Genomic DNA, 16,579 nt, shown 5'->3' on the forward strand with positions numbered 1-16,579 from the left:
GAGGGTTAATTCAACCTTAATGCAATAAAATAAAAAAACTACTTCAGAATACAGAACTACCAGCTATCATCTCTGCCTACATCTGGTAATACGCAAAACCAGTCAATCTGGCACATTGTATTACTAATGGTATCCTGACAACACTCCTGCCTTAAAACAATACGAGAGTAGCAAAGCATAACAAAGCCTGGGTCTGAAGAAGAGAGATTAGAGATACCTAGCAATCTAATGCAGGGGCAGAAGAGTTAAAGTCTGGAGATAAATGTCTCACTCTCCAAAGGGTAGCTTTTCCACTCCTCTGGGAATAACAACAGGACAATGCTTAAATGGAGAAGTTAAACATAAGACAGATGTTCAAAAGGATGTGGAAAATGATACAACCTGTGGAATGTCCAAATGGGCCAAGGGCAAGGCAGCTGCTACAAGAAAAAGATGACAGCTTTCTCACAAGAACAGCTAATTTTCAAGTTGGGTGGGTGAGTGCAGCAAAGGAAAAATGCCAAATCCTACCTACCTGCCTCACAGGAACCTAAAGCTGTCTATCTCCAAACAGCTTATGCTGATTCACCTCCTTACCTAGTGCAGTATATGATATTAGAAAGAAAAGGAGGACAAGAACTTTGTAACATTAAAAGGCGTGATAATTGTTGAGACGTAGCACACTGTTTATATAATTCGTTGTCTGGAGAGTCTTCATGCTGAAACACTGCAGTAAGGGTCTCCTCATACATGACAACTTCTACTATTTCAGTAGGCTTCGAGGATTTCACAGTATTTGAAGGAACATTTTCACATACTTAAATATGCAAGTTCCAGATGTAAATTACCAATTACCAATACATACTCAACTGATTTTGAGTTCTTTAAACTAAGCTGTCAGAGTGCTAAAAAGCACTTTTACCAAAATACTCAATTTTTAATGCCAACAAAACCTGCTCTTTAATCCTACACCCCTTACTTTTCAGCAAACAAAATGCTGAACTGCCCACTCCCGCCCCACAGCTGACATCCAGCTTTCCTGCACTGACAGCATGGAGTGTCTTTCATCTTTCAGACTCTCTTCTACATAATGACACCCACACTAAAACATCAAGATGAGAAGCTATAGAATCCCAGTGTTTGCAAAATACTTCAGCATACTCATATAATGCTTTGAAAAAGTACCATCATCCACCTGTGTGTTTTACAAATATATCACCAGGTTTGACTCAGAATCTCAGAAAATACCAAAAGCTGGAGGGTCTCAGGTTGGATCAGCAGTGCAGAGGAAAACGGTATCATTTCAGAAAACAGCACTGACCAAGCACTCGGTGTTCTTTCTGTCAGCACCAGATCACTAGAACACATGGCATTAGGAGATCCTGCTGAAAGAGATCTTTGAGCCTGAAGGAACATAAATAAAAAAGGTCCAGAAGGTCTAGAAAACACTTGCTACTAGCATCCATCACAGCTTTGAAAAGAGAAAACCTTCTAAATCAGCCTCACATGGCAGCTCATAAAATGCAACCCAGTGATAATCTTTAAAACTACTAGGGAATACCCTTCAGCTTAATTTCATCTTCATATAAAATTACCTAGAAATACTGTTGTTATGATACCTTTTGGCTAAGATGCAGCCTTCAGATACAAGAGTTTCTCTTATCTCAGAGCATTGTGAGTGATCATGGCAGCCACATCATTTAACTCTGAGGGCACACAAAAGGACTTCTCAAGAGGACATTTTTCCTCAGCAATCTGTTAGGCACAGCGTCTCAACCGACCTGCTAAGTATGAAAAAGTAAGTAGGTTCAAGATAATGCCACAAGAATACCCCAACAATTTTGAGCACCGTACACATTGCAACTTTGTAAGAAGAGACCCATGTTGTCATTAGGAAGTGACGTATCAATATGTGGTCGTTCCAACCAGCTCTGGTTGGGTATTAGCAAAGTTACATCAAATTCTTGTTGGAGCTGTTAGACCTCAGACTCATGTTTAGTAGCTTATGAGCCACAACCTTCGAAATACACATAGGCAGGGGATTTTGCAGCTTATTTAGGAACCTATTGTGGAAAAAGCTAGTAAGTTCCACTAAATAAACTGTGAAGTTATTCACAAAAATTAGGAGAGCTGCAGATCCAGATGTAATGAAGAACTGTCAGTATTTTTAAAAGCATGAATATAAACAAGTACTACCAAGAGAAAATATGAAGTGCCATACATACTCAACTCTTCACTATTGGCCATCAAATCCCAAAAGCCTCTTGCAAAGCAACAAGAATGGCACATATTCTATCACTGGCTGGTATTTCGGTACGTGCACACAATCTGGAAGTGTAGAGAATTACCTGCATCTTTCATCAATGTTGCGAAGAACACAAGGCACAGAGAACTGGACAAAACTTTAAACTCCTCTAGTGTCCTGACAGAGGTAAAATGACAGCAGGAGCCAGTGGAAAAGCCTGTTACTCTTGAGTCAGAAACCCTTAAGATCTCACTAGGGCTCCCTATTCCCTTTTCTTAATGCCAGTTTTATAAAGACATGTGTTTGCAAGTGCATGATTTAGTTCCTATTTGAAGGTCACAGTTCTATCTGAGGGCTCATACTGGCTTAGGAATGACAGAAATACACATCCTAGATTTCAAACTGCTTGTCAGCTGAAGTTGAGGGCAGGAAACACCTTATTTAAAACAGGTAGCGAGAAACAAATATTAGCAGCTATCAACCAGAAAAAGACATACGCAGCAGTAAAAAGGAGTCAAGCCATGGAGAAGACATACTCATCTCAACTAAAGCTCTGTGTGAGTTTGCACATTTCATCCTCACCAATTAAGATCCTCAAATTAAAGTCATTAGGAGCTGACAGATAACTCATTTCATTCTCTCTTCTCCCCCCACTACAGCAGCAGCATCCATAGAACACTTCCCTCCTCTGTCCAGCAAGTGGAGGCCCTGAATGAATCCTGACTGCTATAAAAGGCAAAAAAATCTCTTACTGTTACACACCCCATGGCTAACCTCAGAATATCTTTTCGCCTCTGATACAGGAATTCCTGCACAAAAAAGAATGTCATTAACTTTGTTATTCAAGTATTTTACCTTGGAGGGGGAGTCAACACCTAATGATGTCTTGCTTTCAGAGACTCCCCAGGCTTCCTCAGCAATACAGGGTTTAAAACCAATAAACAAAAGTAGTTCTTTATCCAATTATAAGAGCTAGTGGAAATGTCTAATTCCAGCCAACATTCAGGCAGCAGCCTGCCTAGCACCCCAACTAAAGTTGGCTGATCTTTGATAACACCAGAGGAACAAGACTTTGCAGAGAAGCTGTAATTCAATTACCCTACTTACAGTAATGTAAATCACAGTATACACAGGGGATCTTCAATATTCAACCAGCAGCAAGACTACAACAGCTTAATCTACCACAAGGCATGGCAGTGACTCACTGAGCTAAGCAGAAGACAGGGTACAGCCTGCTGGTGTTTGATTTCAGGGATATTGAGAGATAGGAATTATTTGTTTGAGAACAACCAGAGTAATTAGCGAGGGGGAGGAGCAGAGAGGAAGGCCCCAACACTTAGAGTATTTCAGACTCCAGTAAGAATGCTAAAACCACACAGAAGCCCTATTATTGAACACAAGCAGAACAGTATCTGGGTATTCAAGATGTCAACCTGAATGTGCTCCAATAAAAAAAGCCACATCTTGCAGCTCTCTGGGCAATAAAAACCTCCACAGCATATGCCCTGATTCCTCGATCTGCTTCATGCAGAATACCCCCAGCACACAGCAAATCTGCCGCTGCACAAGTAAACACATGCTGCAGTAAATTAAAACACCAGAAACACGAAGCTGCCCCAGCCAATGCTGCAAACAGCATGTGGCACCGCTCTATGCACACCACCAGAATTCACTGCAATTAAGACATACGTTCTAAAATTATACACGTGTGACCAAAGCTGACTGGTTTTAACAAACTGCTAATTAAACTGGAATCCTCTTATCCTCCCTCTCCAGCTGAATGAAGCAGCAACTGCTACAGCATAGTAGCTCATGCAAAATAGACGCTGAACAACAGGCTTTGCTGTTAGGTCACCGGTAAGAAGGGGAATCTCCAGCGTGAGCCCGGCTGTCGTAGGTAGAACGGCAGAGTGCACAGCAGAGATCACAGCTGGGTTGCTCTGTGACAGACATGATTTCTACAGACCTACCGTCTCCTTTCTTCCTCTAGACATGAAAGCCTCCCCTTGCGAGCTTTAGGGATGAATTTAAAGCGAGGTGCTAAATAATTCATCCCACTAAGGGGGTGGAGGAAGGAGACCGAGAAAACCCAAACAATACAGACCAAAGACAACAAAAATCCCTCACCCGTTCGTCCCCCCTTCCAAACTTCTCTCGACTCCTCCGTCTCCCATCGCTCTCGGGGTTTTCCTCCGCAGATCTGTCACGGCGTCTGACCGCAGGCGAACCGAACTAACGGAACAACTATGTCCCAAGCACGACGGCAAATGTCAGCGGAGCGCACACAGCTCCCGCCCGCCGGCGGCCGCAGCGCCTCAGCCTGGCCCCGAGCAAGGGATTCCCCACGGCGGCCCCAGCTCTAACACCCGCGGGCCGGGGCGCACGCAGCCGCCCCGAGGAACGCCCGCCCGCTGCCCGGGAGGAAGCAAACTTACTCCAGCCCCAGCGCCCGGCCCTCACCGCCCCATTACCGGGGCGGCGCGATCGCTCCACCGGAGTTCCCCGGCGGCCCGCGGAGCCCGAGCGCCCGCCCCCGCGCCCCCACCTGACGGGCCCCGCGGGCTGCGCGCGCTTCCTGTGGTACCGGAGCGCGCAGCGCGGGGTCCCGCACGGGTTTACCCGAATCTGGGGGTTTTCACCCCTTTTCTCTGCGCAGCCGGGGGGCGGGGGCGCAGGGCCGGGGCTGTTTGCTCGCTCCCCCAGCGGAGGCCGGTTTTGTTTGACATCGGATGTTTGGTCCCCGTTACTGCCGAGCCTGGCTCGGAGCCATCGCACTTAGGGCGAGTGAGTAAACAGCTGCGCCTGCCCGTCCGCAGGCATTACTAACAAAGGCTCCCTGCTCCCACCTGCCTGACCCAGCCTAACCCCGCCGCTGCCGCTGCACGGCCCCTTCACTTCGCCGGCACACGAATCGTGACCTCTTCCTGCCGAGCGCGGCCGGTCCCCTCCTGTCCCCGCAGCCCGCCCGCACGCCCGGAGCGTGCGGGGAGAGGCCGCGGCCTCTCTCAGCGGCTGCAGCCATGGCCGCTCGGTGCGCGGGGCCTGCGCCGCTCGCCCGGGCACCGCCGTGCATCCACCGCTGCGGCCCGCGCCACCGGACACCCTTCACAGCACGCTCGACACCCCTCTCACACCCCTTCCTTTTATGTGTAGGGTCGTATCGTGCCCCCCCGGAGTGTTTAACTGAGCTCCGGCTCCTGCTATCGCATGTCTGTCACCAGAGTCCTTTGCAACCGCTTTCATTCCATCTTTCTCCCTTTCTCAAACTATTTGAAGGTGAAGACAAAGGCCAGCCCTTGTCCTTTCCCCCCATACTTCCCTCTCCATTTCAGTCAGTCCCACAAGAGACCCAGACCGTGTGCTAGTCCACTGGCAGCCTCAGTCCATCGAATGCTGCCTTGCAACCTGATCTTTCTCAACCTAATCACAGCGCAGCTAAACTCATCTTCTTTTCCCCACCGCTCATCTGGGCTCTGCTCCTGATTTACCTTCACACAACAGTTTAAACATTTACGTGTTCCTTTACTTGTTCCTTTCTCTCAGCTTTGCAAGCAGGGCAGTTGCTTCGACTTCCTTCCCCCTTGCCTGTCCAAACATTGCAGGGGGTTGTTCTGTTTGGGTTCTTTTTTTCTCCTCCCATGTGCTAGGATTATTCTGAAGTGCTCAAAATCTATCCTGCCTACTGACACCTCAGGTTTAATAGCCTGCTCCACAACGGCGACAGTCCCTGCATGCTAATGCAGAAGTCAGTAACTGAGGTCATCTTTCTTTCCCATTATTTTAGCCACTTTTTACCCGTTTTTTAATTTGTGGATGTTCCTCTTTCCTAAACACATCGATTCTAGGCTCCTGACACTGAAAGCTCCGTATAGCTTGGCCCTTCCCACTTATTTGCATACTTCATATATATACATTTATGTTTAACAGCATCATGAAAAAAAGGCTGAAGAATAATTTAGCTCTCCTAGTTATAACATTAATTCATCAACAGTACCCTGTGTCTCTCCACTTAAACTGTAAGAGTCAGCTTTTGGTTTTAAAGCTAAGACTTCACTGTGGGCATTACCACTCTTTAAAATAACCCACGTCTTCATCGCCCCTTCCATCTTACTACCAAAGGCAGCACTAACCCATTCTATACAGATAAAGAATGCAGTTTGGGCACTACCACTTCAAAAATCCATTAACCTTTACTCTTTTGACTGTATAACATGGATTTATGTTTTAAATACAGAACTGAAATGAATACTTCCTTTCCATGTGTTCATGCAAATAGGGTCCTTCTTGACCTGTCCTTATTCATCCGCTCATTTAGTCCCTGTTAACAGCCAAGCTCTTATTTCCTCTATTGCACTGGGGTTTTCTTCCTATGCACCGTCATTTATTTATGCAAATTAAGTGGCTGTTGTCCCTGGATTAAATACATGGTGAAATGTCTGAAGTTAATAGCCCAAGGACTGGGTGTTCATTAGATTGGAAATTATGTTATAGAAAAGTTCTGCACAATTAAACACCTTTAAGCCATAAGCATGGCAACGTAAGGATTTTGTTTTCTAATTAATACCTTTTAGATGCTGCAGTCATGGTACCATAAAAACCAGCAAGAACAGAGACATCTTTAAATGATGATGAAAGGTAAACAATAATTATAATAATACTTAGTTACTAGATTTCAAACTGCTTTACAAACAAGCAGATTTTTAAAATATCACCAATTGGAATATTTAATACATGTCTGATTCATTGTTGCTTTTGTATAGAAACATTATTTGGCAACGGTCCATTACCAATTTAAATTAACAAAACAAATTTGTCTCTTTAGAGTTTAAAAGGATATGTTTTTCACCACAGATTATCTTTGATTCTAGCCAATTCCAAAGGTTTATTATCAGTTGTCTGAACCCTCACAAGCAGAATGCATTTTGCAGTATTTGCACATGCAGGTGCTCGTAACTTATGGTGCTACTGAGCAAAAAAATTCCAATCAGGTTACCTAAGGTAAAAACCAGGCGCCCAGAGAAGTGTACGTGGCATCCCCTGTACCTGTGGGAACCAGACACAGATTATGGGGCTTCCACATTCTGGATATGGGAGATGCATTATAAAGACACTCAAAGCTCAGTAAGGTTGGAGCAAAAAGTGGATAAAACTGTGTACTTGGTGATCACAGAAAGGGAGCAAACGTGCTCATGTCAGAAATAACCTTGAGTTACTCACATGCACCTATACACACACTTTTCAGACACACCTCTGGCTTAGCTAGCCGTAATCCCACTGCCCCCGCTCCAGGCTTGCTGGTGAAATGCCTGCTGCAGAGGATGGCTGGCACCATTACACCTGTATTCAGACATAACACTATGTAATAGCAAAGGCCTTTTCATTAATTATTTTTACACAGGGCAGTATTTGGGACACTATTCAAGGCTTCTGGCTGATTAGGGATAAAAGACGATACAGTATTTTCTTAGCTTATTAGTTGAAGACACTGCAAATGAAGGCTTTAGCTAACATCTGCTCCTTTTTTAAGTTTAATTTAGGTGATACAGGAACAAAACAATGAGACTTTATGCATTTTGGCAAGAAAGGATGGATGGGAAAAAGACTGACAGAACAATTACAGGGAACTTGAAATATGCCCAGAGTCAACAAGATGACCTAACATTTATCCCTTTAAAAATAAATACTGGTAATGAATAGTTTCAGTTCAGCAAACCATCTCTGAGAAAGAACAACTGTCCTAGATGCAACTGTTAATCCTCAAAGACCATGTCCTATACTTCTTTTGCAATTATTTATGATGGGAAAAAAGGAGGGCAAAGCAGAATTCCAGACCGTTAAAAAGGAGCAAGTTTGTATTTCACCCCATGTTTCTTTCTTTAAGAGTTGCATTTCTTCACATTCCTCTCCCCTCCACCTTCAATCTTCTGTATCTTTAAATCATTAACAACCAGAGGCAGTTTGAGGAATGTCTCAGCCAGAATCACCTATGGGATGTGAGCTCTACCACACGCTCTCCAGTGCCACAATAAATCCCAGGAGTCAGATGGAAGTGAATTTACACTTTCAAGCGTTTTTAACTTTTGCACACTGGGATTTCTCGATGGAATGTTCCAGGGTGAATAGCGAATGTTCAGAAAGATTGCAGACCTCTCTGCCCTGTCGAGATAAGGGTGCAGCTTTCCTTGCAAACACAGCATATGAGTTTGTTAATGTCAATGTATTTGAAATTCTGTTCCATTTTCAAATTATTTTCTTCAGAGGATATGCACTGTAAATCCTAGCATGAACCTGATTTCCACTTAGGAAGAGAGATCTCATCTTTTGTTTTTAAGGAAGTGGGACATTGTTTTCACTTGTAGGTGGCTTTTTTTTTTCTCTTCCCCCTATAGAGATAAGAGTAATCCCAAGTTTCCAGTGCAATGGAAGTCTTAACAGGAACTAGAAAGTATTCTTCCTTCAGGAGCAGCATTTGCTTCCTTTAACTCAGATATTTTTAATCTTCTTGCAAACAGGCAGATAACAATAGCTACCAGATCGGAATATTTGCCTAGAAAACCCAGCCTAATCCTGAGTAGCAAATTTTGTGGTCTTATGTTTTCCAGGCAACTGCGGTAAGGAAATCACTAATGCTGGGCAGCAGAACTGGCTGCTACCAATGACCAAACCCAACAGCATACCTGCACTTGAGTTAAACCCACACGGTGGTCAGTAGGTGACACACAGAGGTTAAGGAGAACGAAGAGGAGGGAGGAGAGAAAAATATATTTCACATTTCATGAATTTACCCATTTTATTGTCAAGATGCTATCCCGGCTTTATACAGGTTTGTATTTCTTGTTTATTAAGAGGTGATTTTATTCCTTCTGAATTTCAAAGAGAAACATAAACCAGCAAGCATCAAATCTGGACCTTCAGAGGACTTGAAGCTTTTCAAAACCTGTCACTCTTCAATATTCAACATATAAGGGTAATTCAGTCCCCTCTGACAATTACTGGTTTGCTTGCAAACTACAACTTTGATTCTAAAAGAATATTTTAACCAATTTAATATAATTTTACACCAGACAAACTTACTCCTCTTAAAAACAGGAGTTTCTACGGATAAAGCTATTATCTGGGGAATTTCATATGGAACATATGCTGCCCTTGTCTAGAGACAAACAAATGTAAAATAATACCTAATTATTTGTCCTCGCAGTACATGTGAACTGCTGTTCTTTAAAGGGCAAATGGAAAAAGAAAGAATAAATGCAAATGAAAAAATAGGAGAGGAATATGTCAAAAGGTAGCAATAGGAATACAAGAAACTGAAAGGAGATTTGGAACAGAAATCTGTGTATACCATCTTGCTGTCTTCCCCTTGCTGCCCACATACTTAAAAGACATCAAATTCAGACTCATCTCCTGGTGGGCCTTTCATTTTGTCAGCTTCAGTCTGCTGCCGGAGACAGCTCTCAGACAGAAGTTTTCAGGAAGAAAGACACTTTGCTTTGCTTTACCTTACTGATTTGAGAACATACAGAGGCAGGAAATTTTATTCTGGCTCAATTATTCAGAAAAAGCAAGCAGGGACTTGTCAGATTTTAAAGGAAGAAAAGTGACATATTGAAAAGACAGTGACAACATAACCCACAAAATAGGCCTACATGTGAATGGTTTACCTGCCTACGTTGTCACAGTAATGCTGGGCCCAGAACACACCGTCTACAATTTCTAGCAACAATTTCAGAAAGAGAGCAATACTCTCTGCAGTACTGATTTACAAAAAAGAAACCCCCCCTTTCTGCTTAAAATTATTCTTCCTTTTTCTCCCACACTTTGTCAGCAGGGTCACATTGACTGAATGGCTAAATCCTAAACTGAGAACTCTCTGGGCATGAAATGTGTAAAGCAGTTAAGTCCTGTCTGTCTGTCTCCTCTTTTTTTTCCCCCTAATTCACATCTTGTGCTTCCCAAGTGCCTCATCCAGGTACTGACAATCTCCAAAGCAGTTCAAGACTGGATTGTGTAAATGTCTTCCGCTGAAATTCTGTAAGCAACCTAGCAGTGCTGAGAATCCAAGCACATTTCGTCATCGAGAGCCATCAGACTTCCTTCAGTTTGAAAGCACTCACTGCACAGTCCCTCGTCAGTCAAGTACAGTGAATGCAACTTGAAGCTAATTTCCACTCTGTGATTGGAAATAGCTGCAACTGGACTCAGAAGTATTATTTCATTCTTTTTACCTTCCATACTTCTACAGGATATTTGAATAAGCTAACAAGACACTTGAAGAGAGTGCATTAGTATCTCATTGTGCTGCAATCTTCTCACCAGTATCTCAGGTTTGGAATTCAGTCACAGGAGCAGGACTAAGTCCTCTAGCCAGTTAGCCACTGTTAAAGATCACATTTATTTTCTATTAAAATTAATTTTATTGTCTAACATATTTTAAAGTAATACTTCTTTCATTTTTATCCTGCCTTAAAAAAATCTTTGTTCTTCAATATTTAACTGGTCTTTCTCCTAAAATACACATAAACACACACACGTGCACACACAGTGTAAAACTGAAGTCCTTTTACTGTTGCTCATGTTTTATCCCTGCAAGACAAGAATTTACTGCCTGCAGATCCCATTTTACTGCTGACAAAGCATTCAGGACTCATTTTGCTGTGTGTTGTTCCCTGCCCCCTCTGGAGAAAACTGTATTTCCTTTCCGGGATACATATGTGGACCCATTGTGCTGTAAGGACTGAAGACCAGTTACGAAATGGTGAACATTTTCTTGTTTCTTTCTATACAATTGTTTTGGGTAGTTACTGTTAAAAGGTTAAGATGAAAAAAAACAACCCTTCATAGAACAATGGCCACAAGAGCTATGGGGGGCAAAGCCTGAAGAGTAACTCCTGGATATGGCATTAACCAGCGACTTCTCATTTACTTTTAAGTGAAAAAAGCTATTCAAAACTGTTTCTTCTAGCTTTGCTGTACTTGCAAAGCAGCAAGAGCATCTCATTATAGAAGATACGGAGTAGATGCAGCCAGCGTGTTTATTTCAAGATTTGTGCAAAGGAAGAACTAATAAGGAATGAACATGCCAATCAGACACTATTTGTTTAGGTTTTCATTCTCATAATCTCTGATATAAAACCAAACCTAGCTGTTGCTAATTTCAATTTTCATCAGTTTCTAATACTTCTATACCTTAGTGGTTTATTTACAAACTATATGGAGCATTGCTTATTTGCTGTTGGAATTTAAACATTTTAAAAGTTCTTAAAAACAATAAAAATGGTAAAAGCTTAAGCTTCAAAATCTCAGTCTTTGTTTTGGATTAGTTTTAACTCTTAAAACATTAGGCTGTATATGTAGTCGTGCATTTTACTTGAAATGCTAAAACATAATGTTTTGTGGTCCTGAAAGCAACATTCATTTTAGTATAATTAATGCAGAAAAACACTTCTGCTTTTTTTTGTTTTATTGCAAAGAAAATTATAAGGAAAATATCCTGACATAAATCTGTTAGGAAATAATTTTCAGTAAGACCTTCAGTACAGACCTGTCAGATTAAGGGCAAACAGCCAGATGTTTTTCTTTGGACCCTGCTGGAACAACTACTTCATTATAGGCATGAAGACATAACCTTTATGTGCCACCAAACAATTGTTAAAGTTTATCCCATTGTCAGTATTTCAGCTTACAAAGTAAGTGGAATGTGCATTTTAACACACTCCTATTAGGAGTATTTTCTCTTGCACTACAAAGAAAATGCTTTTGAAATTATTGCACTGCATTCAAATGGAAAGTCCCACCTCCATTATAGAACTAAACCAGTCTGTAATCCCTACTTCTTTTTAAAATCTCGTTTATGATTCTGTTAATGTCTTTCAACCCTAAATCTGCCATTAGCTGTGACACAAAGCTAGATTATAAACATAAATTATGTACTCTGTATTAAGCAGATCAGTCATGATAGAAGACAGTGTTAAAGTGCCACAGGATTTGGGATGGTTACACACTTCTCCATGGATGAGTTACACAGACATAAAAAAGCCAGGCCTATCTTCAGGTTTGTCCAAATTTTTCCCACTGGAAATACTTTAAGTCACTTTGGAGTCAGTACTGGAGTATATGTATATGTATAGGGAGTATATGTAAGGCCATTATATTAATGACTTAACACTAGTTCCAGTCTGGTAAGCAGATCACAGTACAAGTGCTGATAGACTCTGAATATACACACAGGGAGCAGCTGAACATTTAACCAGAAAATGACCTGGTAGGTGTTTTAAATTCCGATTTTTACTTTATGTCAGCAAACCAAATAGCCAGCAAAATCAGTAATTCATTCCGAGTAACTCTTAGGAAGTGCTTCAAGGGAAAGGTCTGTGTTTTTTCTGATTTTGCTTTCTCTAACCTACAGAAAAACAACTTCATGTAAGCCAAATTTATAAAACTGTTTATTGAGAGGAGGTAAGGAAGCAAACTGGTGGAGGTGAAGTTCAGCCAACTGAAACGAACTAAAGTCATAAAGCTCTTGCAGTTCTTTCCTCAAGCTCTTCTAGGACTTTCCTTGTTGGATCACGGTCATACCTTTGAGTGTTCAGAGGAGCAAGCTAAAATACTGACCGCTGTGGACTTCATGCCTGTTGCTCACCCACTCAGTCATCTTTTTGTTTGAATTCCTGTCAGGAGACTGAGAAAGTCACCTTGCTTACATGGTCACCCCGGCTGTTTCACATAGTAGCTATCACACAAACTCCAAAAGTATTCATATTAAGCCAGGAAATCCTACCTCCTCCACAGGAGCCAAACAGTCTGGAACAATACTACTATACAATATTCAACATTTTTACTCCTCTAACTTTAGGATTTTTGCCAAAGATGGAGTACTGTTACTCAGAGAACTCCTGCCTCAGTATCTTTATCTAAGCTCCACACAATGATGCTGCAGTCAGTTAGCAAACCATTAATCACACACTAGCTACTGCACAGCAACAGCTATGTTCTTACCTATCATCATCTACCATGTTACCTTCTCCAGCTTAACCTCTTTAATTTGGACAATTACATCTTGCTGTAGCCATTAAATTAAAAATATTTATCTGTAAATGCTATCCACTTGCACAGATGTACACACAGACTCCTGTCATGCTGCTCTCAGCCCACGTTCTTCTGGTTTCATTTTTACACTAAGGCAATGTGTATCCACAAAAAATATTTCGATCCTTCTGCTGAGAACTGCAGTTCCAAGAATATTTCTCATTAAATACGCTGCTTTAATGAAGTTAATGTCACTATTCATTTGCTCAGTTTTCTAAAAATCTATTCAGCTTTTTAAAAATCCCATTTAGATATTTTTGTTAAAGCAAAGAACCTAAGTTTAAAACTAAGCCTATTAAGTCTCTTCTCTCTGTATCAGATACAGAGCTGGCAGGTGAAAAAAACCAAATGGATTTATTCATTACACATTGGTAAAAGGACATTCATCACACAGTATTCCAGAAAGTCTGCACCTTTCAAATACTATTTAGAGTGGGTTAAACAGTTGCTGTTGATGTTTTATGATCCAGCTTTAAAACTAACTGCTTTATGTCCTGTGACACACTACAAGCTTCATTACAGTCTCTCTTCTACAAAGCCATATCTTCGTTTCTTTCAGGGTCATTTGTTCCCTAGCTTACCTTTGTCTAGATATTAACGTACTCAACAAAAGAAGAAACTTTTCCTAGGGAAACCGAATGGAAAAAAATAGCTGTTTAATAACCACTGGCACAAACGACAGGTCAAAACCCCATGCTTGTATCTCTAGGGATTTAGATTTACTGGCATCTTTACTAGCTGTGTCTTGGAAGCCTGCAGAGTTGGCCAGAAAGAACAGCGTGTATATATTGAGACAAAAAACTCTGTGAACGACGGACATTTTTCACTGATGAGTTCTGTTTTTCCAAGAGGATGGAGTGAAGAACTGTAAATAACATGTTGGGCAGAGGTTGAAAAGTTATCTAGCTTTTTATAGGCAACTTTAAGACTTCATTGCTTACTGGGTTTCTGGTCTTAATCCAATCACTATGAAAGTTTCACTTGCACAGTTAACTCCTTGCTTACCTTTATTTTCAGAGCTGGCGTTAAGATTTTATAAGAGCAAGCAAGAGGGAATGACAGAACTAACTCCTTTGCAACTACTAAAAGCATTCTTCCAATTAAAACATTAGAAAAATCTAGTCAGGAGGTTTATGAGTAGAATTACATTAAGTTTACAAGTAAAAAAAGGAGGCAAAGAAGGAAAACACTTGCTACTGGCAAAGGAATGACTATCAAGGGGAAAGTCAGGGAAAAATAGTCATTAAATTTTAACTCTTATTGTGGGGGCAACTAGAATCACAATTTCCTGCTTTGCCTTCCCCCAGGGGAAGCCATTTGCCATGGTAGACAATAAAAACAATGAAAATTAATCTGTTTGCTTGACTAAAATATGTGGATTCTCAAAAAGCTACCTTTTCCACATAGAAAAGGTCTGCCCGTTTCTAACACAGCCATGAATATAACTAAATTTAATGGAGTCAAAGCAAACACTGATTCTCTTCCACACATGCACTTTTATAAAACTGATTTTCAGTCATGGTTTGAGAGAAGGGCCAGGCTATCACCTCATTATGTATTTTAATGAATCAACTTCGTCAAAACTTAAGCATTCACTAAAAGAAAGTTTCTAGACTTTATGCAAAAATAACCTTGTATACATGAACTACATTTAATCAACACAATTGTGCCTTCCTGAATCTGCAGGCAGGTGAGTTCCTCTACCCTGTGGCTCAATGGGTATTCAATGATGGGTGCTGGGAGCACTGCACCTCTGACATGGTGTTATTCCACAGAAGATACAGTGAAGGGAAACTGAGAAAATTGGCAAAGACCAAAAAGGAAGAAAAACAAGGAACAGAGGATGGGAAGGCACTGATTTGGTTTCACTCTTCGGTCTTGCAAACTTTGGTTTATACTGTAACCATAAAATAACCGCCATTTACACTGCTGACTCTATTTACAAATTAAGGCACTGGGTTATACAATCATTTGACTCAGAAGGGACTCCTGCAGGGTTTTTTATTTATTCCTCAGCAGCTTTCCACCCAAGTATTTCTTCACCACAACAGAAATGGTTTTTTCACACAGATGAAGAACAATAGCTTTATAATGACATTATTCAGGAATGTAGGAAAAGTGACGAAATACTTATTAAAATTACTAAGGAGACAGGCCAGGCAGGCAGCATGTTAACTCAAACAGCTCTCCAATGCAGTATGTGTCTCCAGTGGAGCAAGGTCTCTTGTTACCTTCTCTTAAGGAGAGGCACTGGGTGACCCATACAGCCCCAGCTGACAGAAGCACCTCTGCAGCAAAAGCTCCCTGCAGCATAGTGCCTCCTAACAGCACACCAGCACACTGCTGACAGTCGTAGTTTCTAAATTGCCAAATAATTTCATGAAGTAGCTTGCTCTTCCTAGCACAAGAAGCAAGTATGTAGCAGGGAGGTGTCTTTTCTTAAAATCTGAATACTTCACAGCCAGTAGAAAGCTGGCAATAAGAATCTGCACTTGCCAAACAGCACTTTACAAAAGTTTGCTCTTTCAGGGCCTATTTCCTGCACAGTGAAAAAACAGGTATTTCGTGGCTAAAATATGGCCACCTCCTGAAAAGATTAAAGACAATTCTGTTAAAGTAGATAGGGATTTACCTGTCATCTAACCAGATGCCCCTGATTACCATAAGCACAAAAAGGAAAAAAGCATAAAAACAGACTTAATATGTGGTGTCATTATCCTATCATTATTTCTTTTTATGCAACTAGACAGAAGGTCAGTGTTAATGGTGGAGGTCACCTTTTCTAGACACTTTTTTGTATACCACCTACTAAATGGTACTAAGTCTGATAACTTGTTCCAAGTGTTACCTAGTTGCTGGAACTGAAAAGGTTTGGAGGGCTTTTTTTGTTGGTTTCCTACCTCCCCCCCCCCCCCCCCTTTTGTTTTGATGTTGTTGTGTTTTTGTTCTTTTTAATGATTCCTTTATGGTTTCTTTTTTCTTGTGATTGCATAAAGATAGCATCCAAAACACTCCAAAGCAAGAAAGGTAAAACTGAATAACTAAATCCTTGTGGTTTCTGATGTCACTAGTGAGTTTTTAATGGGTTTTTTTAAACTTGAGTTAGCAACCTCTCACACTCACATTCACATAAAGTATTAGAAACACCAAAAAGACCAACTTCTTTTCAGAAAGTCACAAACAGTCATGGTCAAGCTAAAATACAGCCATTAATTCTCTGAGAGCCCCCATACATGATCAGACTCAAACCCTAACCACGCTGAGACACAA

The 16,579-nt window shown here is 41.2% G+C and overlaps 1 protein-coding gene and 1 long non-coding RNA gene across 4 annotated transcripts in view; one reads left to right on the forward strand and one right to left on the reverse strand.

Annotated features, from left to right (window-relative positions):
• Positions 1 to 16,579, reverse strand: part of CABIN1 (calcineurin binding protein 1) — a 109,530-nt gene that overhangs the window by 39,464 nt on the left and 53,487 nt on the right. The gene's annotated exons all lie outside the window — the stretch shown is intronic.
• LOC136021146 (uncharacterized) lies at positions 4,751 to 11,512 on the forward strand. The gene is made up of 3 exons (XR_010615683.1): positions 4,751 to 5,008; positions 6,796 to 6,859; positions 8,827 to 11,512. It is a non-coding gene; the product is annotated as an uncharacterized LOC136021146 (long non-coding RNA).

Source organism: Lathamus discolor, chromosome 12 (assembly GCF_037157495.1).
Source record: "Lathamus discolor isolate bLatDis1 chromosome 12, bLatDis1.hap1, whole genome shotgun sequence".
Classification (NCBI taxonomy): Eukaryota; Metazoa; Chordata; class Aves; order Psittaciformes; family Psittacidae; genus Lathamus; species Lathamus discolor.